The following is a 15,167-nucleotide window of genomic DNA, read 5'->3' as shown; positions in this document are numbered from 1 at the left end:
AGTGTTTCACCACCCTCTTAGTGAAAAAGTTTTTCCTAATATCCAATCTAAACCTCCCCCACTGCAACTTGAGACCATTACTCCTCGTTCTGTCATCTGCTACCATTGAGAACAGTCTAGAGCCATCCTCTTTGGAACCCCCTTTCAGGTAGTTGAAAGCAGCTATCAAATCCCCCCTCATTCTTCTCTTCTGCAGGCTAAACAATCCCAGCTCCCTCAGCCTCTCCTCATAACTCATGTGTTCCAGACCCCTAATCATTTTTGTTGCCCTTCGCTGGACTCTCTCCAATTTATCCACATCCTTCTTGAAGTGTGGGGCCCAAAACTGCACACAGTACTCCAGATGAGGCCTCACCAATGTCGAATAGAGGGGAACGATCACGTCCCTCGATCTGCTCGCTATGCCCCTACTTATACATCCCAAAATGCCATTGGCCTTCTTGGCAACAAGGGCACACTGCTGACTCATATCCAGCTTTTCGTCCACTGTAACCCCTAGGTCCTTTTCTGCAGAACTGCTGCCTAGCCATTCGGTCCCTAGTCTGTCATCTTATGTCTTATGTCATCTTATGACCTTATGTCATCTATGGTCAGGTCGGATGGTAGTGAGTGGTGGGTCCAGGACCTTCTACCTTCGGCCAAATGCTGGCCTTTGGGGAGGAACACTGGGTCTCGGCTGCTAGACTGAAGTTGCTGGCTGGTGGACCAAAGGACCCTGGATGGCAGGTAAGTCAATAATGTCACAGGATCCTTCACAGCTCTTGATCCGGAGACCCGTGCAAAAGCCCAACCACGTACGGCTGCTTCCTGGACGGACAGCCCCGTGACGACGTGGCACAGTTCCTTATAAGGAGTGAGTGGCGGGAAAGTTCTGAGGGGATGGCAGTTACAAGTCAGTTGCAACTGGTTTGAACCAGCCCTCGTGCCACAGCTTTCGCACCTTAATTTTCCACCTTTGGGGACAAAATGGAAATTCGACTCCATACTGAAAAATACCAAAGTCCATATGGGTGAGGGGAAACAATATAAAAACCTTATCCTAAACATTTTCAATCACTTATATAAAATCACCAACAATATCAGTTAACATTCTTCTTTGAGTGATTGTACATGTCCATTCTACTTTAGGTGTATGCACCCAGTACACAGTTGTCAGAGATTTTTCCCTCAGAAAAACAGGGATTGCAGGGAGTTAAGCTGGAAGCAATGCAGTCCCACAGAGCAGTGCAGAGCGTTTAATAAAATTCTACTTGTTCATCTTAATCTGCATTCAGCTTCACTCCTTGCAAATGAAACAGTATCCTAGCCATGCTAAAATGACATGATAAAATGGGGCACAGCTATATTGAAATTGGATTCTCAACTGGGTGCCCTCAACACTGTTGTAATGTTAGTGTATTTGGAATCTAAAAAAGCAAATGCAATCCAGATGATGCGCTGGAGAGGTCTTACGAATCTAAAAAAGCAAATACAATCCAGCAGTTGATCCAGTAGGAGGAAGAGCTGTTGTTCCCTCTGAGACAGAATTTGTTTTCACTGTAGCAAGTTTTATGCAATATCTTAACTGTGGGTTTTAATGCTTGTGGGGGAGGGTATGCACAAGAGAGTGCCACATGTGCAGCAGCTGCTTCCCTCTGTTTTCACTCACCCATTTGAATTCAAAGAATGAGCTTCCCAGCCAAGAGACTTGCCCACTGTATCTTATCACCTCCACTTGTGTATAATCTAACTAAAAGCTGCTGTGAGGCTTGCGTCACACGCCTATCAAGTCACAAACTAGCCGCACCAAGCTGGAGTGTAATACACACCTCTCATTTAGCTTGCTGGGGGTGTGTGGCAAAGAATTGTTATTTATAGTGCAGCACACAGTGGCGTTCAAACAATTTTTATAGTGCGGGGCACTGAAAGTCATTGAACAAAACTGTAAACCCTGAATATGATGGAAACAACTTCAAGCCCGGGGGTGCTGCCATACCCCCATCATCCCTAGTTCCAGCACCCCGATGGCACACACACTTTTCAGACAAATAAGAGAAAGCCTAGTTTGAATAGCTAATCATCTAAATTTAGGCAGATATTTTAAATTGATCATGGGGGAGGTGAAGAGATAGCTGTAAATTAGAGGAAAGGGGAAAAGTTGCTTTCTATCTCTATCAAGACTCAAGTTCTAACACTGTATTATAAGCTGTATAATATACTGCTTTACAATGGGGTGTTTTTTCTTATCCTTTAGCGCCTGTCTTTGATCTCATTGATTAGGATAACAATGAGAAACTGACCTAGTAAGACATTTGAGTTGTAAAGAGTGTTCTGTAGGAATAACTTGTGCTGGTAAGGTTGTGCAAACTGGAAAAAACAGGGAGTGCCTAATGTAAAAATATCTACTTCGTCCAGCAGTTACATCTTCCCATATATGGCTACTGTTATACCTCGCATGCCAGACAGACAAGCGGCTGCACAGTTTGTTATTGAGATAACAGCCCTGAGGACAGGAGAGAGAATGATGAGCCACCTTCCAAACAGATTTGAACTGGTGTGAGATAATGGTAAAAACGTATTTTAGAAACTGGTCTAACCTAGCCCATAAGAAAGAGTGGTAGGTGTGGATTCAAAAAAAGACCGTCACATACTAAGGAGAAAGGGAGCTGGACTAACCAGAAACTGTGGCTGCAACTGCCAGCGAAACAAATACCATGAGGATTCATTATGAGGCAGCTTTGCCCAAAGAAGAGGGTCAGAGACAGAACTTTGCAGCCATTCTGTAGGTATTATTTCATATTTATAACTTAAAGCTCTATCCCTTTTAGTGATATATTAGTCTGGGGAGTAGCTACGTTTACTTAACTTTATTTGGTTATTTTTTCTCTCTGTTTTTAAGGAAAGCAAACTGACTTTGCAATGAGTGACAAGTATCGTGCAAAAAGAATGAGGAGTACTTGTGGCACCTTAGAGACTAACAAATTTATTTGAGCATAAGCTTTCGTGGGCTAAAACCCACTTCATCAGATGCATTCAGTGGAAAATACAGTAGGAAGATATACTCTCATTATAGTGGGTATGGCAACACCCATTTTTTCATGTTCTCTGTGTCTGTATGTGTGTATATATATATATATACACACATACAGACACAGAGAACATGAAAAAATGGGTGTTGCCATACCCACTATAATGAGAGTGATCAGTTAAGGTGAGCTATTATCAGCAGGAGGAAAAAAACAAAAAAAACTATCTTTTGTAGTGATAATCAGGATGGCCCATTTCCAACAGTTGACAAGAGGGTGTGAGTAACAGCAGGGGAAAAAAATAAGCATGGGGAAATAGTTTTACTTTGTGTAATGACGCATCCACTCCCAGTCTTTATTCAAGCCTCATTTAATGGTGTCCAGTTTGCAAATTAATTCCAATTCAGCAGTTTCTTATTGGAGTCTGTTTTTGAAGTTTTTTTTGCTGTAGTTTTGACAATTTTAGGTCTGTAATTGAGTGACCAGGGAGATTGAAGTGTTCTCCGACTGGTTTTGGAATGTTATAATTCTTGACGTCTGATTTGTGTCTATTTATTCTTTTACCTAGATACTGTCCGGTTTGGCCAATGTACATGGCAGAGGGGCATTACTGGCACATGATGGCATATATGACATTGGTAGATGTGCAGGTGAACAAGCCTCTGATAGTGTGGCTGATGTGATTAGGTTCTATGATGATGTCCCCTGAATAGATATGTGGACACAGTTGGCAACGGGCTTTGTTGCAAGGATAAGTTCCTGGGTTAGTGGTTCTGTTGTGTGGTGTGTGGTTGCTGGTGAGTATTTGCTTCAGGTTGGGAGACTGTCTCTAAGCCTGTCTCCCAAGATCTGTGAGAGTGAGGGATCGTCCTTCAGGATAGGTTGTAGATCCTTGATGATGCGCTGGAGAGGTTTTAGTTGGGGGCTGAAGGTGACGGCTAGTGGCATTCTGTTACTTTCTTTGTTGGGCCTCTTCTGTAGTAGGTGACTTCTGGGTACTCTTCTGGCTCTGTCAGTCTGCTGCACCATGAGCTGTGGAATATGTGTTGCTGGTTTGCAGAGATCACACTTCTCAAAATGGCTAAGTGATGGCTGAGGTGCTGTGATCTCCCCAGAGACTTCTTAGGTAGGGATCAAAATGGGCAGAACTCGTGTTGTGTGGGAAATGTCAACTTAATGATGCATTTCTTGTTTTTCTCATGTAATGCTACATGTCTTATAAGAGGACATTAGTGCTGCATTTCTTGGTTTTTCAGATGTTTTGGGAATTATCACATTCTGAAAGGGTACGAGGAGCACAGACAGTGCTGAGTTACTACAACCTTAACTCCGTGTTAAATATTTTTGCTTATGAAATTGTGTTTGGTGCCCACTGGATGCTGATAGTCACATTTGCTATTGCACACTTGAAAAAGAGGTACTGTGAAATGCCTAATAAAAAGTTACTGATGCGATCAGGGAAGAGGAAAAATAAGCAGAATGTTTGGCTGCCTATTTAATAAAATATGAGAGCCCAAATTAAACTAGCTAGGTATAAAAAATGAAGCTGACAGTTAAGCACGGTTTGCATTTAAATCCATTAAGAGAATGAAGCTATTCTTTACAGTCACTGAAACCAGTGAGAGAAACACCTGTCTGAGGTAAGCCAGTACTCAGCAATATTTCACAGTGATCTTATGAGAAAAGCTGCTGTCTAATTGATTATTAACTAATAAATTCCTGCACAAAGTGTTCTAATGCAAAACTCAACTTTCTCTCTCCCCACCCTCCAGATTCAGTCATGAAGATGAAAATAGTTGTTTAATATTCAACTGCTGCTTCCAGTGAAGGTATATCTCACTAGAATTTACTTACCTTTAAATGCAACACCTTATTAAATATTGTAAATGTATGGTATTGTGAATGGAATTTCTGGTCAAGGATGAAAACCATGATCTGATTGCATACCTCTTTACAATGATATGCCCAAGTCTGATGGGTTAAAGGATTTACCTGAGGCCAGACTGACATCCATAAGATATTTAAGTATTTTTGTTTTTAAATTAAACCTTTTAAAATTATTATTTGCCCTTCTGCTAGTGAAAGCATGACATATTTATGTTGTTTTACAGTGTTTTAAAAGATTTTTCTGTTAGAATACCTAGTTGTAAATTATTTGCTTACAAGACTAGCAAATGGAACTTCTGGATCTGAAGAAAAAATTGCTATAACAGCTGGTATATAGATTGTACAGGATTAAGTAGAGCACATTTATTTTCAGCTGTGTTTTTGCTATGAGCTAGAAAAGTACAGACAAACCTTGACTACCCTGTAGGCCTAAAGACAACTTTGCTATTAACCTAGTTAGTGTTTATACCAATCCCACTCTTGGTATAGTGTATTGACATAATGCACTTTAAAAATAACTGGGTAAATAAAGCACTGCAATTGATTTGCTTTTATATGTGTTGACTACATTTCAAAATTGCACACAAAATATTACACAACTATGGCCTACATGTGCCTTGATATAATAAGGATATAGAATTGGAGCGCTTGAAAATCAAAAATTGTATTTAAAAATGCACATTCAGTTTCATTATTTCAACACACACTTATTGTAATTGTCATTCTCTAGCCTCTGTGAATAACAAACAAGATGATGCTAAAGAGAGAACACTCTGACAGTGATAAGGCATTTTTAAGTCAGGGAACTGATTGCTACATGAAAGTATTTGCCCTCCAGTTGCATCATTGTTTTAAAAATGTTTTTAGGTAAAGGCTTTTTGAGTTTGTCAGGGGATGGACTTCTAAAAAGTCCCACAGTAACTAGAAAATGGAACAAGAAGTTTTGGGAGGGAAAGTATTGTGTGGAGGAGGAGAGGGAAGAGTGAAAGAATAACCTCAAAGATTTGCAACATCTCAAGTGCAACAGGAATGGGCATTACTGGATGATTTTTGCTATGGCTTGAATTTGGTTATTTTTAAAAGGACACTATCAGCTTCAAATCTAGCCAATGTAAAAAAAAAAAATAGTTCGGCAGTTACAGTTACTACCAATATTCTGGAGTCCCCCTGCAAAGAGAACATGTTGTTAAAATGAGGAGTTTGTTATTCATAATTTAGGCTGAGAGTTTGTCACAGAATTCACAGGTTCTGTGACTTTCCATGACTTTACAATGTCTGGGGGCAGCTCAGGCACCGGATTAACCATTAGGCTAATAAGGCTATAGCCCTCCTATTTTTTAGGCCCTACTAGTCAGGCAGGCGGTTCGGTCAGGGCTGGGTGAGGGGAGGGCGAGCTTGCTCACACAGCCCTGCTGGAGTGCTCCTGCCAGCCAGAAAGGCAAAGCAGCCGCCTGTGGCTTGGAAGGAGCTCAGCCAGCAGCCTGTTGCTTCCGCTCCCTCCCGTCTGCCTCTCCCCCAGACTGCAGGAACACACTGCCAGGTATCCAGTTACCACTGGTGACCAGACACTAAAAATCCGGTTACCACGGGAACTCGCGTCAGCCGTGGGTGTAGTTTGAGCAGGCATTGTGTGTGTCCTCCCCACCCCTGATTCCTCCGGAGCTCTGCTTAGCTGTCAGGGAGAGAAGACGCTCCCTCTGCCCTCTCCTTGGCTGAGGCTGGCAGGCAGCTCCTGGGTCCCAGTGCCCATCCCTGTCATCTTCTATGTGTGCCTGGTCCCGTTTCTGGACAACTGGCGAGTGCCTATGGGGGAGGACGGGGACGGGGAGAGGCAGTACCAGAGCAGTAGGGTGGGAAGCTTGCACAGAACCTGCACACACACTACCCAGCTCCAGCCAGAACTACTGCCTCTCCCATGTATAAGGAACAAATTTCAGATTTATGATGCAGTGTGTTCAGCACTATGTTGAACTGTACTAAAAATCAAAGAAATCCAATTTTTTTCTTGGATGTATTTTTTCTGTACTGGGATGCCCAGGCAACCAAGTTCTTTCCTTATGCTCAGTCTAGTTCCACAGGTGAACGCATCTTTGTACTTTTAAGGGTTTGCAAAAGCACTGGAGGAAGCTCAATACACAGTGTTGTAGGTTGCTCTCTCCCTTCTCCCTCAAGGATTTTAAATCCGCTTCTTAGCAGGCTATGATAGAAAGAGTGGCTGAATAAGCTAAAGGCAGGTTCTGTCCATTTGCTGGTTCTCTAGCAGTTCAATCCATCATAAAAGTACCTCACATCTGATTTCTTTAGAGGTTCATTCCAAAAACTTAAAGCTAAATAAACCTGAAGTTATCCCTCATTTTTCTGCCCCAACTCAAACTAACTTCTTTCCCAAATGGAAAATGTTGGATAAGCATGGAATGTGATTCAAGAAGGGAATGAGAACACAGGCCAATTCCGACTGACAGTTACACCTGTGTAGCCTTATTGACTTCAAGGAGAACAGATTTTTGCACAAAAATAGATTTTGGTCCCTTCTGCTTTTCCACATCTGGTATAAGCAGAATCTCATTCACTTTCCTCCCCTAAACTTTGAGCACTTTAAGGAAAAAAATTAAACAAGGTCTGCTTGATTTACACATGCAAATGAAACAGGAAGCTCTCCTTTCTTTCTACACCAGCTTTAAACAAACAAACAGGCCTGATGTAACAAGCAAGGGTGTCACAACAGCAGCCTAGGTTGGACTGTTCTTTTGAAAGATCCTTAATGGTTCTTTTAAGATGCAGATTTTCACTGAAGTCTTTTTGTTCAGGGGGGCAGAGAACACAACAGGGAATAGCTCTGTTTTGTCAACTCCTAGTCATTCAAAAGCTGAAAGGCTTTAGCTTGTTTGTTTAATGTTTGTACAGTGATTTTGAAGAGCTAACATAGGACAGAAGTGCTAAATATTATGTCTGGGCAACCATTTAAAGATCTGTGTCATTTCTAGCTGTTATCTTTTTCTTACAAAAAGCTTAAAACAAACAAATGCAAAGTGTAGGGGGCTGGGGCACACAGAACTCATGCTTAACACATTCTAGAATAGATAATACTTAGTCCTGCCATGAGTGCAGGGAACCGGACTAGATGACCGCTCAAGGTCCCTTCTAGTCCTATGATTTTATTCTAATTGTGGAAGAGCTTGGTGATAGAACGGCCTGATGTGGTGAATAATTGGAGATTAACTACACAAATGGGGGTATCATCCCACAAATAATATTTGGGTTCAGTGTGAAAACAGTAATTCATTGTCCTCAGCCAGTGCAACACTGGGAGGCAGCTTTCAGGGCAAGACAGCCTAAAATACACTGCCACCCAATGTAACTTTCCCACTACTACTTCTTCTACTTCCATGGATTTTACACCTGAGTGGTTTTCTTTTACATAATAAAAGCTGGCTGCAGTCAGAGTGAGATAGGGTATGTGGTGTGCTGTAGACAGAGTCCATAGTTTGGGGAAAACACCTGCAGGCTTGGCTTTGCACTGTGCCATGTGGAGGGTTGAGGGCAGAAGCACAAGGTTGAAAGAGGTAAGCGGGATGGGGAATGTTGCGGTGTTCACCCTCATGAAGAAGAGCACTCCACTACCTAGGAGGAAGGAGGCCTAAGAGAAGGATAGTGTAGCATCCCTCAAGCTACCTCTTACTCAGAAGTATCTGTTTGAAGAATTGAGTGTAGTAAGAGTAGAATAAACTTGTTAATTTTATATAAATAAATAATATGTATGTAGAGAAATGTTTGATGACTTCATACTTTTTTTTTCAATATGTAATTCATACTTAGGCCCCTCATAACCTTAATCCAGCCCTGTCTCGGGTCACCGCAACCCCCACCCCAGCAGCTGAGTTTGGGTGTGGGAGGGGGCAGGAGGCTGGGGCACGGGATGGAGTGAGGCGGGCTCTGGGCAGTGCTTCCATGGATGGCTCCCTGGAAGCAGTGACATCCCCCTCACTCAGCTCCTAGGCGGGGGCATGGCCAGGCAGCTCTGCATGCTGCCTCCACCTGCAGGCACCGCACCTGCAGCTCCCATTGGCCACTGTTCCCAGCCAATGGAAGCTGCGAAGTCAGCGCTCTAGGCGGAGGCAGAAGGCAGAGCTGCCTGGCCACACCTCCACCTAGGAGCTAAGTGAGGGGGATGTCGCCGCTTCTGGGGAATCCCCCAGGTAAGCACCACCCAGAGCCCACCTCACCCCATCCAGTGCCCCAACCCCCAGCCCTCTCCCACACCCAAAGTCTGCTGCTGCTGGGGGTTAGGGGGAGAGCACAGAACGAGGTAGGGAGTTTGCTGGCTCCACCCCCTCCAGCACAGGCAGGGGTCCTGGGCCACTCCCCAGCACCCACCCAAGTTTTAGTCAGGGGCATATAGTAAAAGTCATGGACAAGTCACAGGCCATGAATTTTTGTTTACTGCCAGTGACCTGTCCCTGACTTTTACTAAAAATACTTGTGACTAAAACGTAGCCTTATTCATAATCTACCTTGTTTCCCATACGACCTCCATCACTGAGATATCTGAGTATCCAATATTAGGTCTGATCTGTACCCCGTATGCTAGCAAAGTTCCTCTTCAAATGAACAGAATTCTTGCTTGACTTAAGTGTATAGAATCTATTTAAACAGAACAACTGACATATCTAAACACAATTTTAAATTATAAACAGCACTTTAATTAAAAATACACATCTTTAATAATTGCAGGAAATACCTTTTGCTTTTATGAGCTAACTCAAGGACAGTAATAAAAATCTATATAATCCATTTTTATTTAATGTTGATAATAGGATTTCCTTCCAGAGGCGACTAGAATGCAATAAGAAAAGGTTAAAGTAATTCAATATCTTTTAAAAATTTCACTATGATTATCTTATCAAGTACACACATCTGATAGTTATATTAATAGAATTTAAAGCAACCTTTAACATATTAAAACCTTGAACAAACTATTTGAATTAATACATGCATTGAGCTTTAATACCTGAAATTGATTGTTCTCGTTGAGCCTGAGCCAAATCCCATTGATTTCGTAGGCTTTGGATCAGGCCCTTACCAGCATGCTAATGAAACATGGTCTGCAAAGGTGACCTGCAAAGGAGAAAAAAATGCATGTGCCCTCTTTTGTGTCTTTATCGTGTTTGAAGGAGAATCTGAAGATTTCCTTGCCACCCCCTTGACTCCCAGGAAAAACATTGTTTGTTATTATAACTTGAGGAATATCAAGCTCTCTCTTCCCCCCCTCCCCACCCTCTTTTTTTTTTTTTTGGCTGCAGATCTTCGTGGAGAATCTGAGTGGGACCTTTTCCAAGCTTCAACAGAAAGGGCAGAGGTTTGAAAGCCTCAAAATATCACAAAATACTTTTCTCCTAAATGTTTGTCGGGACTGAGTTAAATAGATGTTAACAAAAATATCCAAAGAGTTTTAAACAGCCTGATTAATTTTTTTCCCTTCGCAGCAGCTTAGATTTCACTTTATTGTGCTGTCTTTGTTCCACTAGTTATTCAATACACACAGCAGTCAAGACGTGGTAATCCATGTATTATAAAATCAAGCTAGCTAATAAAACAGTTCAGGCCTATTTTATACATCAAAAAGAACAGCAGACATTTTCCCCCATTACAGGTCACCTTTAATAAACTATCGGGATTAAATGCAGTGTAACTGATAGCTAGAAATTATAGATAGATTGAAATTCTGACAATTTCATTAAAAATAGAAAATTTAGCTAAAAATCGGTAACTTTGTTTTTAAATGCTGTCAGAGTTTTTGCTTCCTGTGCAACAAAACTTATCTAGGCTATCTTCATCCATTTTTACACAACCACCAACCACCTACAATCCACGTATGAGTAAGCTAGCTAGTGTAAGCAATTTTTTTTAAAAAAAAGAACAGGCACTTTCAAGAGAGTACAACCAATAATTTTAGAGATCTTTAATCTTGGCATAGCCTGTTTTGCCAGTGCAATGAGCACAATTACCTTATAGGACACTATCCAGCAATGTATCCTCTATCTGTTTAAAGATTAAAAAACAGTAGTTAGAGGCACTGGGACAGTACTTGTTTTTAGATGCTATTTTGGTTTCGATCCATTAGATAGCAGTACAAAATGGGGGGGGGGTGTTGTAAAGTAAAAAAATACTACACTGGTAATCTGATTTCAATAGCTTGCATAAAAAGACAGCAGCGGCTAGGGTCACATGTGCTTTCCATTGCTTCCTGTAAAATGCTGTGTTGGCTCCTAAAGCAAAGTTTTTCGCATGAGATGGCCATATGAACTAGCATATTGAGACTGAGCTTAATCTGGGAAAATGTTATATATTACATGTGCTTGCATGGCCTTTTGGAAAAAATACTTAGAAGTACACAGCTTGGAAAGGCAAATTATTCAAAATGATTCATTTATATATCACAGGTCAGGTGGTCAGATCCTCAGCTGGTGTGAACTGTCATAACTCCATTGACACTGGCAGAAGCTCTGTCCCCAGCTCATACAGTTCTTCAGATATTTGAAAGGCCAAAACGAGCCACTCTCCTTACTACTTTATCACAAAGGGGTAAAAAGCATGAACAATAATTTATAATTAAGTGCAAATTAAAGCCATCACATTTTTCATCTTCATTTTAGGTCTGAATAAGTGAGAGTGGCAATGTTATGATTTCCTCAGAGATCTTTTCCATTCGGCTTACCCAGAACACCTCTCCAGTTCTGGGATAATACTTTATCCAGCTCTCTCGAATCCAAGAAATCAGCTCAACTCTGGACTCATCACTGAGGTTTCAGTATTGGCATACAATCAAACTACACTTGAGTTGATTAGGCTCAAGTGTAGCAGGTGGGTACAGGGTATACCGCACCTTCAATGTACATAATCATAAGTTAGCTTTTATACACTCTTTTACTTAATACTATTGGTTACTGTCACTTTATGATTGGTCTACTAATTTTGGTACCAATCTCTCTACAGATAATGAACTGTCCACAAGCTACAAAGTATGCTAGTAAGCAAAGCTGCAGCTGCAAGTTTATCACACATTAACTCTTCTTACTATTTCTTTATCTACTAACTACATGTTATTTACAAGGCCACTTGGGCGTTTATGCTTTGTCCAGTGTTAACCTCTGTTTTCTTACTTCTGTTCTGTTTTATTGTTCATGCAAGGCTTACAGGCAGGAGATTAGATGGGGAGATGGATGCACCAGACAGCTTTCAGCTGGATGGCATCTGCATGCAGGGGTAGCCTTTGCATTCCTAAAGCAAATGTTACCCTGGGATTTAAAGAGTGGCTAGACATATGTATACATCAATAAGTCTAGCCTAGACAGCACCTTAATTAGGAGGTTAACTAAAAAAAAAAAAAAAAAAAAAAATGAAGGAAGGAAAGAACCCTCATGCTTTAGGGTAAAAGGTAATTCACTGTTGGATTTTGGAAGGAATTTTCTTTCCTTTAAAATAAGTTTAAATACAATAATAAAGGTTTTATACTGTCCATTCATGCATCAGGTGTCAGGCCACTGCTGGAGAATGGATGCTAAACTAGATTGATACCGGTCTGTTTTAACATGGCAGTATCTGAAGTGTACATGTGGCTATAATATTACCCTAATGTACTATGGTTCCACAACAATACAGTCAGTGATGAGCTGCCAAAATCTTAACAACCGGTTCCCTATAAAAAGTTCTGATTTAAGGGATGTGCGCCAGTATGTATTTTTTGTACCAACAGGGTTACAATACATCCGTACAATACATCCGTATTAAATCGTATACAGACGGCGATTTAAGAACCAAAAAGCCTGACCTGTCTGGGAAAATACGGATGTATGTTAACCCTGCCTAAAGTTCTTTTTTAAAAAGATGGGCCTGAACTAGAAATGAGCTCCGTTTCACATGTGTGGGTCCCCGCCACTCCGTGGGGGTGTGCTAGGGTGACCAGATGTCCCGATTTTATAGGGACAGTCTCGTTTTGGGGTCTTTTTCTTATATCGGCTCCTATTACCCCCCACCCCCTGTCCTGATTTTTCACACTTGCTGTCTGGTCACCCTAGGGTGTGCACGTGTGGGTCCCAGCTGCTCCCTGCCCCCCTCATTGAAGCAGGTGTGCAGGGTTACTGCCCTGGGAACTGCAGGGCACCAGTGGATGTGGGGCCAGCTGCAGACAGGGGCGTGGGGCAGGGCTAGCTGGAGGCAGGGGGTGCAGGGCTGGCTGTGGGCAGGGCAGGGGATGCGGAGCTGGCTGGAGACAGGAGGGTGCAGGGTTGGCTGGAGGCAAGGGGGTGCGGGGCTGGCTGCGGGCAGGGCAAGGGGTGCGGAGCTGGCTGGAGACAGGCGCCCCCGGTGGCCGGAGCAGGAATTACATCACTTCCCAGCCAGAGCCCATCAAAGCCTCAGCGCCCCCTACAGGGAAGCAGGTTAACAACCAGTTCTAAAACTGCTTCAAAATTTAACAACCGATTCACGCAAACCGGCTCCAGCTCACCACTGAATACAGTATATAACACACTTTAGCAACAATAGCTGCATTCTTGCAAAATAGTTTCCCCTCACTTCCCCTGCCTCCATTCTATTCAGCTGGAGTAGGCGGACGCATAGAGCAATTACTTTCAATTCTGTTTGTTAGGTTAAGGAATAAAATACTATTATGACTGAAGCTCATAACGTGCCAGAGAAGCTATATGAGACTTGAATACCCATGACCTATGGGGAAAGCAGCGAGTCTCAGAAAGCAAATTGCCACAGTAAAAAGTGAAACACTGAATACTAATAAATCTTGCTAATTAACAAGTCATGTCAACTTCCTTCAAGTTAGTTCTTCTCACCCTCAAGCTAACACTTCACCAAGATTTATTAGCAGTGTTCCTTTAAAACCATTGGATGGCAAACTTGAACTGGAAGCTATTTTTGTTATTTTAAGTTACTGTAACTGAAAGTACCAGTTAGTCCCTTGTGTTCAGAGCTGACAGTACCCTCATCAGTTCTCCACTACTCTAATTATTCTGGTGCTTGATAAACCCCACTTTACAACTGCTGCTTTGACAAAGGGAGAGAGTTGTGCTGTGTGTGTTTAAATAAAGATGTTAACGGGGGAGTGGGTGACTCACTGTATTAGCAGCCGCATATTATTCACAAAAGAGAATCCACACAGTTTACTTATTAATTATACATATCTCAAAGCATTTTACAAAGCAAGTCTATATCATTCTTCTCATTTTACAGCTGGGAAAATGGGCACAGAGAGGTGACATGACTTGCTGGTTACCCAGAACGCAACTGGCAGAGCCAGGAGTACAGCCAAGATCATCCATTTCCCATATGCTCTATTCACTAAGATGCTCTGTGCTTCTTTGTCAAGGAGTGAAAACTCCATGTCATGAACAAGTCTTTAAAGGAAACCATACCTATAGCCTCTATTTTATGCTCCAATAGTAATCTGACCAACATACACAGCCACATATTTAAACTTTGAAAACATCACTTTATTTTAAAAAAGAGAAACTGCATTCAAGAAAGCTTTAGTGAAGAAATAATTGCCCATGCAGTCACTAACTTGTTTGAACAGTTGGATGCTGAGCCAGTTTTTTTGCATTCAAAAATAAAACCAAAGTATGAAAGAAAGAGGTGCCGCAAAAAACCCTAAATCACCTAGTATAATAACTTCAATGAACCTTTCAAATAAAGGGAAAATATTTATATGCAATAAAGGGGTCAGTATTCGGCCACTCCAAAGTAAAAAATACAGTATTTCTTAGTGATAAGTTGAACACAATGTGCTGGCTGTAAATGAGTTATTGGTTTCTACGAACTATCTAGGAAGACACATTCCTGTCGCTCCATCTCATGTGATGGAAAAGATGGTTAAAAAAATAACGACAGTATCATTTGCTTAGGAAGGGCAGGTTGTGATGTGCAAATTGTGAATTGTGTTTTAATGTTCTCTACATATGGAAAACAAAGGGGAAAATAGTTGCCTTGTCATTTTCATCTGGAACCCTGAGTATAGGCTTTGTGTGTCCTTGAAAAGAGTTGATTGTAAAAACTAAGCACATACAGAAATGAGACGGTCCTTTAAAAAACACAATCTTTAATTGTTTTGAAATAAGTCTTTCATTTAGTATTTTGTTCTTTATTTCTCATGATATAGCAGTGTGTTTGGGGTGGGAATAGAAACAGAGGAACATTTTGGCTAGTGTGTTGAGTTTAGTCAACATTTTTATGCAAGTAACCTATACTCCATGAATGATAGGATAA

General features: G+C 41.6%; 1 long non-coding RNA gene and 1 other non-coding gene across 4 annotated transcripts in view; both read left to right on the top strand.

The window, feature by feature from the left end:
- The first annotated feature begins 2,425 nt into the window (after positions 1-2,425).
- LOC140907544 (uncharacterized) overlaps positions 2,426-15,167 on the top strand; it is a 44,791-nt gene continuing 32,049 nt past the window's right edge. For all 3 annotated transcript variants that reach the window (XR_012157528.1, XR_012157529.1, XR_012157527.1), the window contains exons 1-4: positions 2,426-2,761; positions 4,778-4,834; positions 10,193-10,248; positions 11,546-11,753. This is a non-coding gene — a long non-coding RNA (uncharacterized lncRNA). The remainder of the gene's footprint in view (positions 2,762-4,777; positions 4,835-10,192; positions 10,249-11,545; positions 11,754-15,167) is intronic.
- LOC140908005 (small nucleolar RNA SNORD93) lies at positions 4,918-5,006 on the top strand. The gene has a single exon (XR_012157716.1). It is a non-coding gene; the product is annotated as a small nucleolar RNA SNORD93 (small nucleolar RNA).

The sequence above is a fragment of the Lepidochelys kempii genome, chromosome 2, assembly GCF_965140265.1.
Source record: "Lepidochelys kempii isolate rLepKem1 chromosome 2, rLepKem1.hap2, whole genome shotgun sequence".
NCBI classification, from domain to species: domain Eukaryota; kingdom Metazoa; phylum Chordata; order Testudines; family Cheloniidae; genus Lepidochelys; species Lepidochelys kempii.
Note: the sequence above shows the minus strand (reverse complement) of the source record. Positions and strands in the feature narration are given on the sequence as shown.